Source organism: Protopterus annectens, chromosome 2.part0 (genome assembly GCF_019279795.1).
Source record: "Protopterus annectens isolate FY-2018-M chromosome 2.part0, PAN1.0, whole genome shotgun sequence".
In the NCBI taxonomy this organism is placed as follows: Eukaryota; Metazoa; Chordata; order Ceratodontiformes; family Protopteridae; genus Protopterus; species Protopterus annectens.
The window spans coordinates 1,249,121,680-1,249,135,223 of NC_056728.1; positions in this window are offsets into that span (position 1 = coordinate 1,249,121,680).

Here is a 13,544-nt window from a genome sequence, read left to right on the forward strand (position 1 = left end):
GCATATCATAAGATTATATCTTTGACCTTTACTCATCCTTTCTCTTTTTGAAAAGACAGACTTGCAGTACTTGATTTATGTTCCCAAGTCAACCTGCAGTCATCAAAAATAGTCATAAAGGCTCTTGAAAAATAGATATAACCAGTCCCAATATCCTGGTATCTAATTAGCGTAAATTTTGCATACTTAATTGCACATAGCTCCTTCCCCTTTAAGGACGATTGTGTGATACCTCTCAGATACACGAGTTTAAAAAACAAAGTAGCAAAAGTGACAAAAAATATATAAGTATGTTATCAAACCATAAATTACATAGGCTTCAATAAATATTTCTGAATAATTTACCTCAGAATGTCATTTGTTTGAGATGTAACATGTGTGTCAGCCTCCTTAAAATTATTGGTGCTACCAGTATGTTGCTTATATGATATGGTCCTTTGTACTAAACAGCTTCAAAGTTGTGGGACTCTGGAAATTATGTGACAGGGTAAACCAAGCCGGAAAATAGAAATGCACCTCCAAAAAGTTATAGCTATTTAAAAGAAAACATTTGAAGGAGTAAATCGAGTTTAAAAATAAGTATCTCCAAAAAGGTACCGTTAAGTAGGTCTGCCTCTGTTAACATTAATTTCAATAACATTCCTAAATGCATTTTTATTATTTTTGAAGGAAATAATAACTATTTTTTTTTGTAGAGCTGCATATAATTTTTGACAGGTAAGTAGGCCTGCAATCATGACTTCACATTTTCTGCCACTCCAAATGTTTTAAGAGCTCATCTAAAAAATCACACAGCAGATATTAGATGAAATAAAGGCTTAATTCTTGAAAATGTATTCACTGTTGGAACTCATAGGAATATTTTTGGATAGTCACAAAAGAATATTTTAAATGCTATTATGGCTTTAGTAAAATGCAGTGTTTGAAGTGTGAGGAATTGTATGGATAAAATGAGAAGTAGCTGCTCAGAGTATATAAATATCTTGAGAGTGTACCTTGCGCTTCTGTGTTTGACCATTTTATTTACTGACTCATGCCTTTTTTATTTTTTTTTATGGTGGTTTCTTGTATACGTTAATTATGTTTTTATTTTTCTGAACCTACCGCTGAATCTAGGGTCAGATTCAGAAAGACCGTTTTTTCTTCCAGTACTGCGGTGGTGGTGCTGCGGTAGCATTGTCGCCTCACAATAAGACGTTGTCCTGTTCGATTCCCAGCTAAAGTGTCTTCTGTGTGGAGACATGCGTGAATGGGCGTTCCTTCATTGAAGGTTGTACGTCAGGGCTGGCAACTCGGTACATAAAAATCTGCTGCCAATCATTAGCGGACCGGAGTTCCGCTGTGGCGACCCCTAACCAGGAAAAGCCGAAAGATACAACAACCACTTCACATTAAAGTTTTCCTCTCCACCCAATAAGCCTATTCTCCTTCGGTATGAGAGGCTAACTTTGGAATTATTTCTTTTTCAGCAGAGTTGTGGGCCAAGCTTCAGGAGTGCTACTATCATCCATGGGATATGGAGATTTCACTAGTGTACAGCCTCTCCTGTACATGCCTATCATCAAGCTAAGACTGGTAGGGCATAGGAAACCTGCAGCATGCCCCACCACTGGACCCTATGGGGCACAAATGAAGCTATCTATCCTGGCCCCCCACCCTGACATCTAGCCTATTTGAGCTCTATCTTTTGCTAGAACTCCACTAGATAGACATCAGCACATACCGTTCCTCTCAGGATAGGAATGTCCATGTTCCCTGCTAACTCTGCCAACGTTCGAGCTATTAAATCAAACTCAAGTTGCATGGGTCATAGTCCTGGCTTTATGCCTCAACCATACCAGAGATAGATTCCAAAATACTTGCCCTCAGTGTAAGTGACTTACTCCAGTAAAAGGCTTATCCATAAATAAGGCTTACACTGGAATAAGTCACTTACATCTAAACTATGTCCTTTGGAATCAGGTCAGACTTACACTGAGTAAGTAATTTACACCAAGAGTGAGTCTTTTGGAATTGAGCCCCTAGTGTTCTCTGCCTAAATTCAGAGTTTGCTAATATCAGCATATGTTAATTTTACATAGAAATAAACAAAGCCTTGCTTTCTTTAAGAGTGTACTAACATTTTTTTGGGAATGTAAAGGATGAATGTTTTTATGGGAAAATATTTATTCATATTCATGAGCTTGTGAAAAATTTAGCCTGTGTTTTAATATCTTAGTCTTAAATGTGGGATATAAAAGGCAATTTCTTTAGGTATGAAATAAATTCCTTCAGAGTTTCTAGGAAATAAATAATTCGTTAATTTTACTGATTCAATAATTCGGATACATGCATTTCAAAAGTGAGGCTACCATACAGCTTATTGAGTGCAAAATAGAAGAGGTTCATTATGGTCAAGTTCAACTCCCCAATACTGAGTTTTGTAATTGGCTATTTTCCATAGGAGAGCACTGTTGGTTTAATTTTAAGGATGTGCCAGTTGTAATTTTTTTGCATTTCTGAATAGCTCCTTTCTTCAGTGTTTTTATTACCATGGACATGACAATATAGGTTTAGGGGATGCTTGCTTTAAGATTTAAATTCCCAAAGAATTGAATTTAGTAAGTGAAGACCTCATTGAAATGAATGTCTGTGACTCATAGTTAATACCAAATGTGACATCACACAGAAATTTGTACTTATGACTGACTTTCCACTCTGCAAAATGTGTTTTAATCTCTTATTTTGGAAAACATATTTAAACTGCAATTAGTCATGTATACTTTGAGACTTTGCTGTAAAACCTCTTGTTGGAACATGGGCTAAATTCTTGGCTAGGCTTGTAAAAGCCTCAGGGCCAATAGCCTAGTAACTTCCTATGATCCTATGATCCTATGAACTATGTCAACTGTTCCTTTGTTCTTTTGTATAATATCATATCATTAAAGACAAAGTATAAGTTTGTCTTCCCTTCATGTAACTAAGCAACTGCAGTTACAGGTTGCTTTGAGAACAAGTGTAGTATTTAGAAATATTACCCAAATTGTTTCCTGCTTGTGCAACTATTACAGAAGTAAGGTTACTAAGTACAACTTTCATGGAATAACTATGATGCCAATACATCAAAACCATGTAATATCACTATATTTTGTAAAATGTTATGGTGTAAACCTATAAGATGGCATGTGATATGTTTATTAGTAATAACTTTTATTACTTTTTAATGAAAATTATCCACCTTCGTGTTTTATCTTGCCTTAACTTCTTACCTTTTCCATGGGTAACTCATCTCTTAATTTTTGTTAGTATATAATCTAGAAACTATAGTTTACATGCTTTATTCCTACTATACAGGTCTGATTCCAAAAGATTTGATCTTGGAGTAAGTGACTTATATAAGTGAGTTACTCTAGTAAATCTGAAATAAAAGACGTCTGCACCTTTAATGATTATCAATATTAAATGTTGTAATTCACCACCTTTTCTCAAACATTGTTGAATTTTTGAAGGAAAGGAGAAAAATATTTAGTCTCAATTAAGGATATCTCTAAAACTAGGGACAGTTAATAAGTTTGTTTCCTGATTAGCATTAGTCTTTGGTCATTTTAGCATCTCTCCTTCTGAAGTCATGAAAAAGAGCATTATGCAATGGCAAAAGAGGTCATCAGAATTATTTCTCAGAAGCAGTTCTTTAACAAAGCAAATATCAATGTGTGAGAAACTTCTTATTAAGAAAGTACAAGTTGAGATAGTATTTTAAAAGGAAACCATAGGTAGCTATTGCTAAATCTCATGTGCATAGCATAACAACTGTGTTTAGCATTGATAGTATAACATTTCTCACCAGCAGGAAATGTGATTTCCTTCTGAAAGGCATTAGATGTTCCATTCATGTGTACTCTGAATGAATGTGTGTGCGTGTGGGGGGGTATGCTTGCATGTGTGTTTTTTGGTATTGTACTATATTATTTGCACTAAATTATTCAAAGTAATTCAGACATGAATCTGTGTTTGCTAGATTGTAAGTTCAGTTATAACTGGTGGTAAGGTCATATGAATAGGTAGGTAGAAAATTATATTCCAATCTTTTTACATTTTGGGCTAAAAACAATCTGTGATAAGATAGTATTACATATTATATGAGATCAGCAATGGAAGACTCACCCCTCACCTCCTCCTCCCTGAGAGGTGGAGAGATGAATGAGGTTATTCTTAAATATTCACAATAAAAATGAAATATGAAGAAAAAATGAGGAATAAAACATGGAAAAAAATTCTTGACGGAGTATGCCATCTGATCTTGTTGTGGGGCCTGATCTTAGTAATGAATCAGAGGAACAGAGTACCAGGATAGGAAGGAACAGTACAATTTGTGGTGATGCCTGAGAAAGGTAGATTATCTATGCATAGCAATATAATAACATTGATAAAAGACAAAGAAAAACAAATCACACGATACTCAAAGAATTTTGGACACATCATCCTGACCAGTATTCTTTGTACAATTATGTAGCTTGAAGAAGTAACATCAATTCCTAATTGAGGATCTGTATGACTCTCCACGAAAGAAGGCAAATCTACTTTCTAACCAGAGAGCCATTGCTATCTTACCACCAATTTCCAACATACTAGAAAAAATGTACCCACAAGCAACTTGTAAACTACCTTCTATCCAGTAACCTCTAATTAACACACAGCATGGGTTTCACCCACACCATAGCACCACATCTTCCCTGCTAAGCTTTGCCAACACCATCAACCACCATACAAATAATGGGAAACTTGTATCTTCCATCTTCCTGGATCTCTCAAAAGCCTTTCATATGATTTCTCATCAGAAACTACTTAATGGACTTTTAACTCTAAAACTTAACCAGTCTTCCTTACCATGGTTCCACAGCTACTTATCTGGCCAACAGCAAGCTGTCAAATGTCCCCTACTACCTGTTAGCTTGTGGGTGCCCGAAGGATCTATCCTAGGTCCCTTACTTTTTAGTATCTTTACCAACAGGCTCTACTCATCTGCTTCCCTGGCCTCTATTGTTCAATATGCAGATGACTCATTTATCTGTGCCGCACCCACCCTAAAGCAACTACCGTCTACAACACAACAGACCTTCCTAGTAGTCAAATCATGGTAAATGGAATCACAACTAATTCTGAACCCTTCAAAAACTCAGCTGATGCTCTTTTACTCCAGCAAACAATGAGAACCCCATGCTCCATTCCAAATACATTCCTCCAACAACACCACAGTATTAGCAGTAACACACAAAATTCTTAGGTGTAATAATTGACAATAGTTTAAAATTCACCTGCGCATATCACAGTCCATTGAGACACATATCAAACTAGGCTCACTGTATAGAATCAAACCTTTCCTTACTAATAACACAACATAAGACATAGCTAGAACTCATCTTCTCTCCAGCCTACTATATGCCTCCCCTATTTTAACAAACCTAAGTAAAACCAATCTCACCAAACTTGAAACCTGCTGCAATAAAATCACAAAATTCACCACCAACACACCACATAGGTCCATACCTATTAACGTCTTAGTGCAAAATGTTTGGGCAAAGCCTAATAAAATGGGGGACTAAGGCCCAAAAATAGGAACAGGTTTTAAATATTGTTCTTATAAACTTAAAAAGTTGCTAGAATAATAGGATTTGTTTTATAATGATTTGAAGTCTGAAACACAAATGTACATCATTATTTAGTAATTTCAGTCCTCAGATCATCTCAGTGATTTGCCAGAAAATCACAAATTTTATGAGGAACAGATAAAAAATATGAGGCAAAAATCTGGACATTCTGCGAAAATCTGTACAGTTGAGAAGTATGCATAGGTCCCACCACTGCAATGCCCTGCACCAACTAAACTGGCTACAACTCCCTAACCACTTAACTTACACTCAACTTACTTTTGCTCACAGACTTGTACAACAACCCAATAAAATCCCCTCCCTTCAATTAATGCTTCACCCATATAGTAAGGGTTCCTATTACGTGATCAAAACTATAAAACTTCGAACACCACAGGATCGAACTTGTATGTTCAAAGTTTTATAATTTTGAGCACAAAAAAAAAAAAAAAACAACGGACAGAAAGTAACTGTTGTAAGCAGCGGGCAAGCCCCCTCACACCCCTATACCCCCCGCTCTTTAAATATACCATATTTTAATTCAAATTGCTGAAACTTCGAACACTTGTGTTCAATGTTTTCAAGTTCGAAGTTTTATCAATTCGATAACGCAATAGGAACCCTACAGTAACACTTACAAATCTTCATTATGTCTCCAAATCCAATAACAGAGCTGCAGACTCCCTCTTCTCTAACCATATCCCCAAAATATGGAATACTCTTCCTCGACCCATCATAACTACTGCTGACACATCTCACTTCAAAAAACTTGTAAAAGATTTCCTCAGCAACAACTGACTCTGATTATGCTCCACTCCTGAATGAAGGCTTCTACTGACCAGCAACTTTATCTAATCCTCTCTCATTTCATATCAGCCACATGTATCTCAAACGTATGTACTTACTACATAACCTCCTACGTCAGACTACTACTCTTCACAATTCTCCCTTGTAGCTTCTCTTCACCTCATCAGCTATAACTTGTCCATATCTCTCCATCTCTCCTGACAATGATTCCACTCTCTTCTATACTAATCTCCCCTCTCGACACTCTTGACAATCTCACTGTAATGACAGCGCTTCACGATCTGTTTCTAACACTGTAGTCTCGCCCCCATCTGTTGTCCATTACTTTCATTATTACTATTCAGACTATACTTTGTATTAAATCATTACTAAAATTTGATGAGTGACCTGTAATTTACTTTATAATCAACAAAAATCACTGTGACTTAATTTGCTTTCACGGTGTGTGTATTTAGAGTCTATTGAAATTTGTGTAATTCATATCTATTGTTTACTGTAAATCTTAGAACTTGTCTCTGGAGCTTATCTCCCTGGGTCTCTGCTGAAAATAGGCTCTAACCCTGTCAGGCTATCCTGATAAACAAAAATAAATAAATAAATAATTTAGAAAAGAAAATTGAATTTAGAATGTAGGCAAGAAAGAACAAATACCATTCTCGATTTCAAAAGTTTTAATCTTTGCTAGGCATTTATTTATAGACTGAGGAAAAAAAAAATATGTCAAAGGAATTTTCCTAAATTGCACACACTATATTAAGAGTCAAGACTGTAAACAGAAATGCACATACATATACTGTGACAATACTGTCGTCAAGTGTAACAGTTCAGCACAAATGGACATGCAAACTTAATAAAGTTAATAGCCCTATAAAAAGATGCCAGCACATCTCCAAATTAAATTTTCATCGATGTTAACTTCATGCATAGACTACCACAGCTACAGTTCCCCATAAAACATCCAGCATCATAGGACAGCACAGAAATGTAGAAACTCTTTTAGATGCTTGATAAATAGCACAGCAACCTAGTTACCTAAAGTTTCTTTAGCATAGTTCTGCAATTCTGCTCTGCTCAATGGTACTTTAGTGCATTATAAAAATGGCAACAAGTCAGTTATTTATGAAAACATTCCTGATCTACAGCAAAGACTGCAGTACTCCCAATTCTTACAGAAGACTGGGTCACATTATAACCAAATAACTTTTGGTACACACTGGCTACACACCATTCTAACTAGTATCCTGTGTACAGTCATGCAGCATTATATAAGGGAGCTAGCCCAGACTGATATACAGTACTATGTCTGTTCTGTATTGAAAAAATAGTTTATTAACAGACTCAACATTTGAATCTACTGTATTTGAGAGCATTAAAGAAACAGTTTAATGTCTGATAATTGGAGTTCTTTATATTAACCATGCTAAAGCATTCAGCAGTATTCCCCATAATGAAATAAATGGCCCATGAAATGCTACAAATGTCAATTCATACATATTTCATTGGGAAAACATGGTTTGCACAACAATGCACAACAAGTAAAGGTGAGGATTGTCTCTGAATCACAATGGCTTATTAGGCTGAGTCAAAGGGCTCTGCACTGGGGCTGTTTCTTTTTTAGATATAAAAGTGTGAATTGAGTGAAGCCCCCCCCCACTCCATTGGAGAGACAGCAGTCCGGTGGTGGGTTTTATATGACGTACTAGTGTATTTGCTCCTGTTCTAAGATGGCAGAAGTAAAGCAAGTGTTTTAGAGGGATGGTGGTGATGGTTACGCCCACGGTGAAGCCAAATACAGTACCAACTCTTAAGCAATTAACTAGAAAGGAAGTTAATCAGAATCAGTGGTATTCAATAAGCTAAAAATTCCATGCAGGAATAGTGTAGCTGTTCCTGCATGGAATATGGTCACCAAGTGATTCAGTAAACAAGACTGGGGACGTGCACAAGCTTGCTAGCACTATTCTGTCACAGACATGATTGGATTATGCTAATGACTTCATTTGCTGGTGAAAACCATACAAATTAGGTCAATTAGTGATCCAGTAAACAGGCAGGCATCCATGGCAGAATAGTGTAGCATGCAGAAATGTATTTGGCTACTAGCCGAATACATTTCTGAAAAAGTCAAAAACAGAGGCATGACAGCTCAAACTAAAGCATGTATTATAATCCTTAGACATGCCAATGACCAAATATATGGCCATTGGCATGGAAAAGTGTTGCAAAGTAATAAAAATCAAAGTTTTTTTTTTTGGCCGATCTCGACTGTTTAAGCAGAGGGCAGCGGCACGCAAACGGGATCGTGCAGAAAATAAAAAAATGTGATAAGGTAATTTTAAGTGAAATCTACATTTTGCCATTATAGTCTGTCACATGCAAAATCAAAACAACAGCAGTGAACAGTAATTGCTATGGGGAGAAAGGCTCTGGTGTAGTGCTGTAACAAGGACTAAGGCAATGGGGTATGCTAATGAGGGAAATTTACTGAATTACAAAAAAGACAAGTGCCAAACAACACCTAACAGTGTAGGAGCTATAAGGCAGTGGTGTAAGCAGGAGAAGCAGCTGACATGAAAAGAGGGTATGTCATGCTTGGTGTAAGCACATTGGAGCTCCATGGCTCACATTTGAGCTTAACTAAGCACAGCTAAGCAAGGGGTGCGTCTGAGGCTGTATTGAATTCTTCCATGAAATGAAAAGTGTGTTCATATGCAGGGGAGGCCCATTTCTCATTGTTTACCTTAGCTAAATGGGTATGAGTGGTGCACTGGGTCTAAAACAAAACAAAACAAAACAAAACAAAATGGAAATAACAGGACTGTACATTTGGGTACCAGGTTTGCACTGTGCTCCTTGGGGCTTAAAAGGGGTGGAAATGGGAAGGAGAAAAAAGGAAAAAAAGGCAAATAGCAGAATAAAAACAATCAAGTAAAAATAACATAGCTGGCAGGTGGAATGCATCACAGTTAACAAATCATCCAGGCAGCATCTGCAGCACAACAGTGTAAACTATGCAAGCACCTTACCGTCTGGTTTTACTCTCAAACTTTGCACCATTGCTGTACACATGTGGGGGAATTTTAACCAAAAAATGTTAGCGGCTGTCATTGCTTTTATCCATCAGTATGTGTTAGAGGCTGAGGGCAGTGTGGAGGATAATGCAGACAACTGCCACAGACCAAGGAGGAGGAGAAGAGTGTTCAGACCCAGGGTAACTTACCAGGGGCTATATGATCTGGAGATAGTAGAGCACTACAGGGTGGACAGAGACATACTTCAGCAAATCATTGAGCTGTGCCAGCCTCAACTCAAACCCAGAGCCAACAGAGGGGAACCCATCTCAGTGGCTACCAAGGTATGTGTAGCCTTAAGAATCTGAGCTACATGTACTTTCCAAAGACCTACTGGGGACATCATGGGGGTCTCACAGGCATCTGCATCCAGGTTAATTCCACCAGTTCCTGGATGCCATCCTACCTCATGCTGGTGAGCACATTTACGTCCGTAACACCTGTGAGGAGAGGACCAACAATATGAATCTCTTCCACCATGTAGCAGAATACCCGGTGGTACTGGGTGCGATAGATTGCACGCACATCCTCATCAAAGCACCACTCAATGAACAGAGTAGGGTCTACATAAACTGCAGGGGCTTCTCCTCCATAAACTGCCAGGTCATGTGCAATGCCCAGGGCATTATCATGAATGTGTGTGCTGGCAGCCCTGGAAGCTATCACAATTCCCACATCTGGAATTTGGCACAGCTGTACCAGGCATTTGCCAGTGGGGACATCCTGTATGACCATCTGGTGGGGGATGCTGGCTATGCACTGAAGCCGTGGATGATGACACCCATCAGAAATGCAAACACACCCACTCAAGAACACCATAATGAGGCACACACACAAACCAGGATCATTATAGAGCATGTATTTGGGATGCTCAAGTCACAGTTCCACTGCCTTGACATATCTGGTGGAGCCTTACAGTACTCTCCAGCCACGTGCACACATGCTCATAGTATGTGCCATGTCTCAAAATATGATCCTACAGAAACAGCTGCAACAGGAATAACACTGGGAAGGGCCACACAACCCCCCACCATTGCCAAGGTCCCCACAGGCACAGAGGGACTCAGAGGAGGAAGCCCCTGAGCCTACTCCTGTAGGCAGATGGAGACATGCCAGTATGCCCAGGCCTTGGCAAAGAGGCAACACATAGCACACACACTGACACTGTAGGGACTCATTGACTGACACCTCTCTCTGACTTGCACATACAGTAAAATGGATGACACACACATCACATTACCTGTAACTTGCCACGTATAAGCAGTGTAATGTGTGCATCCAACATAGGCGGCCCTCAAGCACTGTCCTCACAACTTCCGCAGGCATAAGGTAAGTCAGTCTTCTCAACAATAAATGAATAGATTAGTGTGTTTTGTTAGCATATCTATGGTAATGCTGCATAAATGTAAGGGAATGGAGTGACCTATTGGGATAGCAGCAGACAATAGACAGCTATGTGAGACACCAGGAAATGCCTGCACAATACTGGCTTCCCCACACTATGCAGTATCATTTAAGGTGACAAATCCCACTGCAGTATATTTGGGGGGCCAATTAAGGGGGAGAGTCATAGATCACATGCATGGATGTCACTGTGGGAATACCATGCTCACCCCTCAGGCTCACACAGCAAGTCAGCCGTAGAAAACCATAAAGGAATGTCTGGCAAAGGTCCACAAATGGTGACAATGATGGAATACCCCCCTACAGACTTACACAGTGATATCACAGAAGGCCTCACATTTGCAGTAAGGCTCTGAAGGATAAGAAGTCTTTAACTCAATTGTATGGCATTACAATCTAACCATGGTCTGTAGTGATATGCCCCTATTCTCCAAGACAGGGCACAATAGTATGCTAAATGGAGCCAAAATGTCAAGCCAATATCAGCACAGTCTGTCCAAATGAGTATCTTTGACAAGTGTGCCCCCCACACCCATATTCCCATAGAAATGCAGTAACATATAAGTTTGTAGGGTAATAGCAGCAGAGCACACAGTGCCAGGGCTGTCCCAAGCAACATGATAACTTGTTGCATGTCCACAATATGCAGGGATCAATGAGCTATGCATATGTGTGGGGAATACTCTCAGGATGTGGCCAGCAACTTCTCATGACTGTTGTGTCCTAGTGGCCTAGGTACAGTACTATGGTAGACAAGGCCATGTTCTATGAAATGCAGTGCCAACTATTTTTCATGTCAGCTTCACCTACAGTGAAAGTTGGACACACTGTCCAGATGTCAGTATCCATAACTGTTGGGAAGCCAGACAGGTCATGTACAGGGGGCCACACATATGAACAGTATACAGGTTGGAGTAACCTACACAGTGCCTACCATACCTCCCAACTGTGGAGACGTTTTTCAGAATGTACAAAAGTTTGAATCATATGTTGTGTCTTTATTCCAAAATAGTTGTGTTGTCTGGTAAATCAATGGCAGACCACGAAAGTCTAAAGTCAGAAAATAATTATGGATTGCAGTGTCTCAGACCTCATACCCTATAGAAAAATGCATGCTAATGCAAAATCTGTTATTATATCACCCTTCCAGGTTTGAAAGGCCAATAGTTACAATGGTCTGTATATTTAGGCCTTTGTCACCCAATTACTCATGGCTTTGTCCAGATGTCTGTCTCACATATGTAGAGAGGTATGGTGCCTATTAGCACAGCAGTATGTTCTGTCACTTACCATTGTCACCCGGGGGGGGGGGGGTCCACTGTCTGGCAGCCTGGGAACATATGACTGACAGAATGCACTGCCTTGCTACAGATGACCTGCATCAGTCTCATATGGCCTACAGGCCTGTGGCAAAGGACCATTCCTCACGCATAGGGCTTCTGTAGGGAATGTCATGGGGTCCATACTACCAACATAACACAGTCAACAAAATGCAAATGTAAGGCAATGCTGCTAAATGCTAGTAGCATGCCTCTCAAACTTGTAGAGGAAGAAATCTGGACAAAGCCATACATAATGGTGGGATAAAGTCCCAGCTATAGTGATACGTTTAAAATATTGCTTTCATAATGTTAGAAAGTTGGTAGAATAACAGAGGGTGTGTGTAGTAGCATGGCTGTCATGAAGGGTGTGAAGTCTGAAACTCTAATGTTCATCATTATTCCCTGACTGCAACCCTGAGTCATTTGCATCAAATGTGTTAGAAAACCACAATGTTAAGGGAAATGGACCAGATATATGAGGCATGAATCTGGAAAATCTGTGAGAATCTGTACAGTTGACAGGCATTGCCACACCAAGATATGACCTTTCAGGTAAGAAGAATACTGCACAACCAGTGTATCCCCAACCAGTATATCACCAAGGTGATGGACCTTTTACATGGCTTCATCAGTCAATTGGCTGTAGCCACACTTCCCAACTGGCCGGATTGTGCAAGAATGTCTAGCCTTTACCGCATAATATAGGTCTGTGCAGCACCCATCTGGTATTTCTATGGTAAATAGCTGTGATGATCTGATTATATCTGTCAGTAGGTAATGACACAATACAGTATAGTGTCAAACATTACATATGTCAGAAAATATCTACTAAAGCAAATCCTGTAACTCAAGAAGCTCATACATTAAGAGCAATAGTTACAGTACTCCCCTGTGTTTGGCCCATTGTTTCCCCATATTGGCAGCCTATCTACAATTATCTTGCACAAACAGGTTGCAAGGTACTGCTGTAGCACATAACACCCTGGACTGGAGTACAACTATTCTGGAATGGATTCCCACACTTACTATAGAAGGTCATACTGAGCATGCTCCTACACTTAAAGAAGTGAAGCCTATGTCTGAAACCACATCAGACTATATATCTCTGTATTGTGCAAATGTCTTTACATACACACAGCTATGTGCCTCCATGCACACCCATCAGATAGGATTACCCACAGCCAGCTGTAAGTGGCACATATGTGGTACATCTGCACCTGGTGCGTGTGATACGTGCACATATTTATTTTATCATTTATTCATTTTATTTTACATTTGTTGTTCAGGATAGTCTGACTGGATACATGTCCATT